The sequence below is a fragment of the Clavelina lepadiformis genome, chromosome 2, assembly GCF_947623445.1.
Source record: "Clavelina lepadiformis chromosome 2, kaClaLepa1.1, whole genome shotgun sequence".
Taxonomy (NCBI): Eukaryota; Metazoa; Chordata; class Ascidiacea; order Aplousobranchia; family Clavelinidae; genus Clavelina; species Clavelina lepadiformis.
Genome location: NC_135241.1, coordinates 13,890,739 through 13,902,269, shown reverse-complemented (window position 1 = coordinate 13,902,269; position 11,531 = coordinate 13,890,739). Strand labels below are relative to the sequence as shown.

General features: G+C 36.6%; 1 protein-coding gene across 2 annotated transcripts in view; it reads left to right on the top strand.

Annotated features, from left to right (window-relative positions):
• The first annotated feature begins 6,458 nt into the window (after positions 1–6,458).
• The window catches only part of LOC143445914 (tyrosine-protein kinase CSK-like), a 47,989-nt gene continuing 42,916 nt past the window's right edge, over positions 6,459–11,531 (top strand). Inside the window, exon 1 of one of the 2 annotated variants that reach the window (XM_076945311.1) lies at positions 6,459–6,575. The gene's annotated coding sequence lies outside the window, so the exon portion shown is untranslated. The remainder of the gene's footprint in view (positions 6,576–11,531) is intronic. The other variant, XM_076945312.1, reaches the window with a different exon arrangement.

The following is an 11,531-nucleotide window of genomic DNA, read 5'->3' as shown; positions in this document are numbered from 1 at the left end:
ACAATTTGAGGGATGATTTAAAAATAACCTTAACAACCCCAAACACGTTTGTGGAGCAACAGGTTTTATTGTCTCTCAAATTGCTGGCTTCTGGAAGCTTTCAGAGTTCAGCTAAAGACAATGCCAAGGTCGCTCGGCCAACGGTCAGTGTCATTTTAGCACGCTTCATTGACAGCTTGCTGTACAAAAAAATGATTTTATATATATGCCTGATGATGCAGCAGCACAACATTGTCTTTTACTCATTGTTGTCAGTGATGTCGTTTCCGGGGTGTTTGCAAATACCCTGGTTCATGCCACGATTCATTTAGTCTTCGCCATTCAAATATTTATGAAAAGTTTGAAAGTGGAGAGTATGGAACTGGGTTATTATTGGGAGACAGTAGTTATCCGATGAAGTCATGATTAATGACTCCGATCTCAGGTCTGAGCTCAACTGCCGAAACAAGATACAACAAAGCCCACAAGAAATGCTGATCAATTATAGAAAAGTAAGTATAACCTCAAAAGCAACGTTACTTTAATCGCAAAAATAACAATTGCTTTTCTTGAAATCAAAATCAAATCAAGGATAAGTTTTCTTCTATTGGTGTAAAATACATAATCACTACCAATTTTGCAGAGCATTTGAAGTTTTGAAGCAACGATGATGCTTCATTGATCACACAGGATGCAGGTTATGCTATGCGCCGTTGAAAGCACGCAAAATCAGTATGTTCTGCTTTATTCTACTCAACATCTGTCAAAGGCAGATAATCCCAATACTACAACCGAGTATAACTTTACCTACAGCAACAGCTTTGGCATCACAGTCTACTGCGACAGAAGACGAATAACCTCATGCTTTTCATGAGCGATATTCTGTTTGAGCAAACATTGTTGCTGGGTTTGCATAGAGATAGCTTACAAATTTACAATCGTTGCAGAAAGCGCACAGTAGACTACAATTCTTTATGTGTTTTATTGGTGAAATTTGTCAAAAATAACAACATTTTGCCAGCCTAATACAGCTTACCTCTTGCAAGAAAAAACTTGGCAAACATGAAAGCAAACAAGAATACCAAAAATTTCACGAGACCAAACTTCCAAGTGTCGCCCAGTGAATACAGTCAATGGTTTCCAGATTCAGATTGATTAAATAAAACGTCAAAGTAGTGCCTCTGTATTTGTACAATAGTAGCTTTATATAGTTTACAATTACGCCCGTGTAACTGCATTTTTTCTAACAAACTTCAAACAATATGGCAAAACAAAAGCTAATATGTTGATCTACAGTTTTTGGAAAATATGCAAAATTAAGCACTCGCAGAATCATAGAGATTGTAAGTAAAGTTGAGACTTTCATGTAGAACTGCTTGCATTCTTTGCATTTCCAGTTGTTCACTTTTGATTTCATTCCTTTTTTTCAGTTGTTCAAGTATTTCAGCGTGGGTAGACTGCAATTGCGTTAGTTGCACCAGAATTTGTTTTTGCACTTCTAGGATTTCACATTCTGGATTAGCTTTTTTTTGTGGTTGTGGAACTGAGGCAACTCTTTTACAGCAGGATGAAAAAGTTATCGGTTCTTTGTCCTGCAACAATCCAAGAAAGCTTTCAGATGAACTTGCTGGCTTGTTTAAAAATGATAAGTCTTCGTTGTTTTGTAAGGTTACACTTGTAGGGGACAATTTTGGATTTGTCGTTTTTACGACTGCATTAAACAATAGACTAATTAACTTTTGATTCGATTTAATATCGAATTTCACTCAATTGTTGAAGTTTCTAGTTCTGAAGCACCTCCAATGCCAGTTACGCTCTGCATTCTGATAATTGAAATCACTCTGAACTGTGTGTCTGGCAGACATGTTGCAGTATTTACTCTTCCACCAGTTTGGGAGTCTTCCTTCTTCCACTTGACGACTGCTTTTCTGGCGGAGCTTTTCGAATCCCACCATTTATGCTCCACGTGTTCTGACGTTCTTTGCATACCCGAAATATTCATGGAGTTTACCTGAAACAAGATTTCTATTGCTACAAATTGATATGTTTCCAAGCTTGCTGTTTTGAAGCTGCCGTTACCTCTGTTAAAAATGAGTCTAAAATATGTTTTCGATTATGTTCTATGGAAATCACTAATGCTTCTATTTCTAGTTGCGTCCACCTAGGAGCTCGTTTCCTAGTCTTAACAGTCTCCATTACACAATACAGAGGTAATAAATTTACTCACTTGTCTTGGTAGAAACACTCCCTCATCTAACTTTCTCCAGATTTAGATCCAGACAGACTAGAAAGGATAACTCCAGTTGCAGTGACGTAGAATTAATCATCATGCATTGGACGCCTGGCCAAGGCGTGGTTGATAATGTGTAATGTCGAAAAGGTTTTTGGCTAGGCTCCAACTTTTGTTATTGGTACTCAAGTACTGTAATTAAACTTTCACTTGCAACTGAATGTGCCACATTATGTCAAGCTCATGTTTTGCTTAGTTGCAGAGAAGGGAAAACAATTACCGGAATGGAAATAGGCAATTGCTCTACAGACAACTAAACCTACTATGCGGGGAAAAGATTAATCGCATTACTGCTGATGTGTTGTTTAAAAGAGCATTTATTATAAAACTTCGAAGCCGTGCATGTAAACAAAAGACATGTTCGTAGAATGATTGTAAGAGCCAAAACAATAGAAAGCATTTTTTATTATTATTCATTCTACGTACAAGTTGCAACTCTCAAGCTTTTGCTCAGAAGACATGTTGTAAGTGTGTCACCAAGGAATCATTTACTTTGTGTCATAATTTTCTGAAAGCAGGAAGTATAGAAAGATGCATGGTGTTCAGGACATTTGTAGTTTTTAAAGGAATGCTAATGACAAAGTTGATGTGTACAAAAATGCACTTCAATTGCGCCGACCACCTTTAAATTTCTTGGGCAGATTGCCAACTTGCATTCATTCATTCAAAGTTCTGTAGTATATGACAATTTTGCACGGTTGAAATGGGTATAGCATATAAGCCCACTGCTGCTTTTTGGGCTTGCATTTATCGCTTCAGAAATGGGCTATAGATCTACAGTACTTGCAAGATTTTGAAACAACAAAGTTAAGCGTTTGCTGCTGAGTTATTCAGGACTTAGGATTGTTTTAGTTAAATTATATTGCATGTTGTTAACATTGTTGCAACTCACAAAATATGAAATGTTTAGATTTGAAAACCTGGATTCGAAATTCTAGATTTATATCTCTATTCTAGATTACGATTCTACTTTGGCCATCCCTATTGTTGCGCAACCTTGTGTGCAAGCAGTGGCATTGGGTCAAACCTTATTTAAGATTGCGTTGAGGAGAAGAAATCAGACATTTTGTGATTTTACGCCAACTGTTTATTTACACCTTGAATTTCATTTTCATATTTAAACATATGGAAAATTTCATAAAGCTACTTTTCTCTGCCAGATGGCAATTTATGCAGTGGAATACAATATTAGTATGTTTACATTTTATCACTTGTTATTACCACAATACTACCACAACACGCCACGCAAGAAAATTCCCAATCAATCTGTGGCATACAATTTTGTTTGTGTAACGACTTTGTAGCGCTGTCTTACTCGCTTGTCATGTGATTTGCAAGTATCCAGTAGCAGATACAGCCATGATGTTGAGATGTTATAGCACCACCTTCGGCAGTTAAAATAATTTTTGCGTGCCCTGCTTAAAACAACTATTTCCTCATTCCTATGCTAGCATGCAACACAACTGATTTTCTGAACTGCTTTTATGACAAAAAGGCAAACATTTTTCTCCCAACCTTGCTACCGATTGCACAACTTTTTTTCTCTAATATTTCTTTGAAATACTCCAAGCTGGTTTAAGTGCAGACCAACCTCAAATGTAACTGCATTGGTATCAACAATACCTGGCGGGAATGTGGTTAAAATTTTCCCACAAAAGCGTGTCAGTGGTCCTTGTTGGCATACACATTGCATCGTGATTTTGCTTCCACAGAAAATAATTTTCAGGTTACACAATAAACACAATGCATAGCGCTTCTGGAAGTCTCTACAGCTTTGTTACATGGGCCTGTAGACATCTATCAACCTTGAGCGACAACACTGTGTTACTACGACATTACAAACAAAGTAATAAAAACAAAATATAACCGGATACAATAGGTCACATTTTGCTGTACAATTATTTGGTTAGTAGTTATCATTGTGGTTATTTCATTAAACTAGTGAAATATATCTATTTCTGCACTCGTATATATAGCCAAGTCGGGTGTCTTTTGTGCAATTTTTGAATACTTTGCAATTACACGCTTGTCTTTGTACTTACTGGCGATGAGTCATACTTGCATGATACCTTTTACTTAACTATATCCATAGTCATGTTTGTGAAAAGCACCCACTAACTACTAGCTGTTAATAAAATGTCATGCGCCGAATTCCCACACAAAAACAATCAACAAAGGCGCAGCCAAAGAAAGAGTTGGCACAACGTGAATTGCTCTTATGTTGACCTAGCCGACGTGCATCGCTAAGCACGTAATATTTGAGTTAATAAAGATGAGAAGTATCACAGACGAACACAGTTGAATGACGGAACTGTCATGTTTGTTATTAGAAATAGTTACATATACTAGTTCTAGAGCAGAAAATGTGAAAAATCAAATGTATCTAATCACAATCAGAAAAAAAAAGAAATGAGAAAAACGATCACTAATGCTGACCAAGGTCAAAACAAGCTACTTATACTAGAATACTTACACAACAATTAAGAAGTTTCTTTATCATGTCATCTTTCAAAGCACACCACTTTCTTTCTTTTGACGATTCTGCTACCAAAGGCACGCTGATAATATTATGTGTTGGATTAGTTGGAAACACTTTTTGCGTATGGTCAGAGAAGTACACTAAAATGTTACGCCATTACCATACATACGCCATCTTTGAAATAAAAATGTTCATGGTCCAGATTTATCCCATTAGTCACTTGACAGATAGAGCAACTCATTAGTGGGCGTGTAATCTTTCATTTTTCATATTTAATGCCACAGTGTTTGGAAAAATTCATTTTTACATTAACATAAATAAATTCTGATTTGAAAAGTTGTTAGAAGTTGACGTTTGACTAGACATTTTTGTTTAAAAAAGGGGGCACTTTTACGCCATATATTTGTTAAAATTATTTTGGGTTTGAAAAACTTGGAGGAGTTTTATACACCGGTATAGACAGTATATGATTTTCATTGTAAGGAATGTTCACACTTGCAGCTTGGCCATCAAACTAGATCAACATTTGTTGAGTCGATAAACTTATAAGTGCTGTTGTAATCAGGTTAGCCTTTGTTAGTATTTGTTTTTGCCCGATTTTTTGAAGCAGACAATATTCACAGAATTTAATGGGGTATGGGCTCGTATCATCCCATCCCTCCTACCAGTGTACATAATTATTACAATAAAGAATATCTTTCTTGCTTTAATAATTGCAAGGAAATGATAGATCAGTTAATAGGTTTTGTGCTTAGTTTAACATGAAAAACTCCCCGTTAGAGCCACAGAAAAATATAATGCACAATGGTGTTTGTAGATGATTAGTGTGCATTGTTCATAAAAATGTCGATATCGCTATTTTTGCAGAATATACTTGTGTTCATTGTGGCATATAACTACTACCTACAAATAAGAACGGTTAATACCATGTTAGGTCTGTTATTCAGTTAACTAAACTTTACGCGACCACTTTGGTAACAGGTAATTTTGTCTGATTTGAGTGGATAATTAAGTTTGTCCGAATTTACGAGAGATATTTGCTAGTTTGCATATTCTTTTGCTATTATGCAGTCAAATGGTAGCAGGTAGGCAATGAAAATGTCCAGAAATGCAAACTTTAGGCCCGGTTAGGGGTCATTTATGTGTAATAAAAACATTTATAATAAAAAATCCTTCAAACAAGCCTTAAAGTTAAAATTCTTTTTACCCAAAGTTATCTTCACTAACTAAACTAAAAATAACGAATCCCATTGAAACAGAAGAGGTTAGCTCTAGTTTGAATGTCTTATTTTTGATAATACAGTTAGTGAATACTGTAATCATTCCATTCTTACATCACAAACACTGAAAATGCTTGTGTATGATTCTTTCACATAATCGGAGGTTTGTCTGAGTAAATGTGACAATTATGTATAAAGTTTGCTCTTGTACAATTAAAGCGGTTGATTGAATTATCCGGTCGATTAAAATAAACTGAAGTACACTGATTATGTACATTAATTATGTTATAAAGCTACAGCTCAGTTACTTATAGTTCTTCTTAAAGCCCTAGATATTGAAGGCACCTGGCATGCCAACTATACTAGACCCTATTTGTGCCCCGGGTCATATCATTGTGTAGTTGATTTCAAGCATCAGTTTTCGTCTTGCTTATTATTTTCACAACTGTTTTTCAGATAATTTTGTTTGAATGGAAAATGAACTGGGTGATGCAACTTGTTATATTGATGTTATTGCACTTTTGCAGATTTGCCATGTAATGTTTAAGAGACATAAGATTATTACAAGTTAATTGTGACACTTGCATTTCTGCTGCACTGGTTTAGGGTAAGTTATTTCTAATTAAAATAATTCATTATGCATGGGAAAATTTCTGACTATTTTTTTTCTGGTGGCACAGTCTTGTGAACTTTGTTATTTTGGTACTATCATTTTGTTGATAACATGCCATGATTAACTTATGTTCAGATAATCTAGCCATGTACTCAGTGTAGTTTTGGTGTTCTTTGCTTTACATTGTACAAAGTTTCTTTTGTTTTAATTGTTTTCATAATTTTTAATAAAATGTAATTTGGTCAAGTGGTTTTTACAAAAATTGTGTTTCAGAAAACAAAAACTTGACAGCAATTATAATGTCACTGTGCAAGAAGCTCACTAAAATTTTGCACGTGAAATGAGCATGCCTGAGGCTACCTCATACTGGAATATGACTAAAATAGCAAATCAAGTTAATGTTGCAGAGGCCTAAAGTCAAGAGTAGAATTTTTAAATTAAAATAACAGAATTTCTTCTTTCAAGCCAGTATTTCGCTTTAATCTACATGCAACAGGTTTGGGACTTTCTAACGTGGCAAATGCTAAAAACAACGCAGACCTGTGATTGATATTGTGGCGTTCTGCTTGTCGCTACAACAAACTGTCAGTAACTATCAAACATCGCTTTGTAAATGCATGGCTCCTTACACTCTTGGTTTTAATAGCCAGCGGTTGGAGAGAACCATCTCATTCTCAGTGGTGACTCCATGTGAAACTGAACACGTTATTCGATGCTGATGATGACAATGATTTGTTTCTTTTTCAAAAGTACCTTTTTATGTTTGTAATTAACCGTGTATTTGACAGCCTGGTAGCAATTCTTGGCTGACCAGGATTCCAGGGTAACTGACAAGACTGATACATTTACCAAATAATAGCCAAAGATCAATTGCAATTATTTTAAATCTTAAAATGGGGTATGTCGCTGTGTATCTGAACAAACTGACTTTTCAGATGCTGTGCCCCCTCTTCAAATAACTTAGCTGTTCTGGATATTGTGATAAGGCATTTGCTATTTGTTGTTATTTTTCAAATATGTCTTTAAACCATGCATCTAGAACCAAATCTGGAGCTAGATACTTAAAGTGCCTTTGAAAATACAATCAATGTTGCCTTTGCAACGGTGTGTGTTGTCTACTTTCTTACTATGCAAGAATTTTACAAGGCGCAAAAATTGGATTATGCCTGTGACACTGTAGGATATCCTGTGGCAGATATAGGGGTGATGTTATTGTGTCTAGGCGCCCCCCTTTGTATGGTTATCTCTTTTTTTACATGGAATCTGACAAATGGTGATCTGCAGCTCACTTAACAACACTTTAAAGGAAGATGTAATCTTTGCATGCCAAAGTTTCACCAAAGTCACATTTAGAAATTTTGTATTCAGAAATTTTGCGTTGTCTTTGTAAAATAATTAATTCGTTATTTAAGTTGACTGAACGAAACTGCACAAATGAAATCACGCAATTTATTCAGCTCTAAAAAAATTCTCCAAAGTTTTCTGTTTTGAATTTTTGGACATGCTTTCTAACATCTATCGCTCAAGTCCAAACAATTTGTCCATGTCCGCTCCTTGGAAGATCAGTCGCCGACGGATGACTTCAAGAGCGGCTTTTTTTTGTCAGAGCCATCCATATTCGCTGTTAATAGCACAGTTACACGCTGTTTTGATTTTTTACTTCCAGATAGTTTTTCTGTTCTGAAGCACATTGTTCCTTCTGGCGATGCTCGGAAATATAGTCCTGTCTCGCCACAGTAGGAAACGTCGCAAGCAGGATTCTTGGGCTGTATGTTAGGCCATACCTTTGACACCCAGTGTTCGGCTGCTACAGAGTTATGATTTTGTTTTTCGCCATGCTGTCGTTTGAAAACAATGCCATCGCTGAATCCAACTTATTGACGGGTCAAAAGTGATGCCCATCGATTGAGCCAAGTATTTTGCTTTTTGTTGAAGCATTGGACCATTGACTGATTGGCAGTCCTCTCGTTTTGGCATGTTTGAACCAGCGCAACAACACCTCTTCCACATCTTTTGAACTTTATTTACTTTATTAGATGATGTGTAAAAGTAGTAGTTTCAAAAAAGTTGGATAACCGAGTTTAAATTACCTTCGACCAACGACAAACGAAACGGTTCGCAGGGCTTTGGAGCAGGCGTAAATATTAAATTGCTCCGGCTCCAGCTCCGGAGCCCTCTTTTATTATAACTTAGCTCCAGCTCCGGAGCTCATTAATACCACTGCTCCGGCTCCATTACGTCAAAAACTGAGTTTTAAGGATGAACGTTTAATTAGGAATATCTAGCGTTTCAAAATAATCTCAAACAAAACAACACAATCAATGAACACAAAACATTTATTTCTGCAACAAAGAAGCTCAAAAACCATTGGTGCGAAGAAATAATATTGCCTCTGTCAAGTCTTCTTTCATCGAGCATCTTAAATCAGAGTGAATGATGCGCAATGCGGAGAAAAGTCTCTCCACACTCACTTGTGTTGGTGGCAAAGCTGTAACTGAGTACGCCACTTTTTGCAGAATATCTGGGTACATGGAAATTGCATCCATGACAGCCACTTTTGAGGACCTATCAATATTTTCCATATTGGATAATGCATTGGTAATGTCCATTTTATACCTTTGAAGTGCACTTTCACCTGTAGCTTCTGCTGCAATTTTGCGACGTTTTGCCTGCCGATCTAGAATTTTTTCAAAGTCCTCATCTTCTGAGGTGGGTGAAAAGTTTGCTGATTCTCCCATGTTGGTTTGATTTCCACCTTGTGGCAGATTTTTACCTAATCTCCTTTCTTCATGATCCTTCATAGACAGAGCAATTTCGAGTAAAGTAGCTTTCCCTTTTGAATGTTGCTCATCATTTAATATTACCCTTTACATTGGGTCAACATATACTGCTGCCAGCAGCACATCATTGGCGAAAAGCGCCTGCTCACGACGCTCCATGGATGTTCTTATGGCATCAGCCAAATTGCCACCAATTTGAGAAAACTGGAAAAGTAGTTTTTTCCATTCTTTGAAAAATGACCCTGGTGTCAAATCGGAAGACTGCAGTTTTTTGGTTGTGACGAAAGGATGACGAAGCAACTCTTCCAGCTGTTTTACTTCGTTCCATTGACCATCAGACAGTGATACATTTGGATGTGCAATGTCTACCAAGACCGGTTTCAGTTCAAGAAGGCGTTCAAGCATAAGGTATGTACTACCCCACCTTGTAGCTTGGTCATTAATAGCCCCTTTATTGGTTTTTCTCTTCAAAATCGCATCAATTTTCGGAGTTCTTGCAGCTGTCACCACCTGGCGAATTTTGCTTATCAGTGAAGCAACATGTCTCACTTTTAACCCATCACGGATTGCAAGCTGCTATGTATGGGCAGCACATTGCATATGCGACATGTTTTTAAACTCTGAATGGTATGCAAAAGCCAATGTACTTATTTCATCTAAAGTTGGAATGTCCTCTACTTCAACATCATCTTCATTTTCATCAACAACACAGTCTTCAGCCAATTTCTCAACTGCCAGAGTCATGTTGGAAGCATTGTCGGTTACTATTGCCAGTACTTGTTGCTTGGATATGTCAAAGTCATTGAGAACATCTTCAACCATCCTTTTGATAAAATCGCTGGAGTGTTGGTTCTCTGTGTCTTTAACTGCCAATGTAAAGATGCTCACTTCATTTTTAGAGTCAACAAACTGAGCATTTACTGCAAAATAGTTTATTCTGTGTCTTGTGCATGCATCTAGTTTCAAAAACAAAAATTTATCTCTTAAATCCTCTTTTAATTTTTTTTTCTGTTTCTCAGCTTCACATAGAACCATATTTCTTATACTTGATAGTGAAACACCAAGTTTTTCAGCCATTTTTCCATGCAAACCTACAAATGCCGGTGAGGAGAAGAGTGTAAGAGCTACACCATTATCCACAACCAATTGAATGAGATGTCGTTTGAATTTTTCTTTTGTCATTGACACATTAATTTTTTCACTGTGGAAGTATTGCGAAAGCATTTGTTGTTTACTTGTGCTGCTGTCTTGAATATCTTCTTTGTTCTTTGGTTGCTCTTCTTCAAGAACAGTTTTGAAAATATCAGGGTGATGCCGTTGTATGTGACGTTTCAAATTGAACATTTTTAATCCTAATTTGGCTGCACAAATTTCTTCATTTTTTTCAATTTGACAAATATAACCCTCTCCATCCACTCTCTCAAAATAACTGACAACGGCAGATTTCTGGCTTTTCTTACTCATATCGTTAGTACAGAATTAAGATCTTTAAGTGCCCTAAAAGGTTGGATTAGCATAAACTAAATGGATAAACTAAACAAAGGTAATATCCACAACTTTCCTGCTGCATCACTGGCTAAAGGAATTACGGTACTATCAATCTAAATACCTGAGTGAAAACTATCAAATCCGTCAGTCAGTAGTCAGTACCATCGGTAGCAGCTACGAACATGTGACTACTCTGCTGTCAAATCCCCAGCAACCTGAGTTAGTTAGAAAAGGTGGCGCTAAAGAAGCAACAATTCTTAATTTTGTGAAAGGTTGCTTTTAAATTATGTGCATGCAGCCAATAGTAGTAGGCTAGTAGCATAGCATCTTATGAAATACATCGGAGCCAGAGCTATTTTTCAAACAACTGGCTCCAGCTCCATTTGAGTTTCAAGTAGAGCTCCGGCTCCAGCTCCGTTGAAAATGCACGGCTCCGGGACTCCGGCTCCAAAGCCCTTCAAACAATTTCTCATAATAAATATGAGTAAAATATTCAGTAGATGAGTCTTTCCCAACGACTCGGTGATGAATAAGTGAGATATTATGCACTTCAGCCAACAATTTTGCTCTGCAGAACATAACCAGTAAATGGAAAGGTAACCAGCCCATTTTCATATTCACAAAAAAATTAAATTTTCTTACTTCTAAAAACTTGCTAAACTCTATAATACAGTGGCCTATA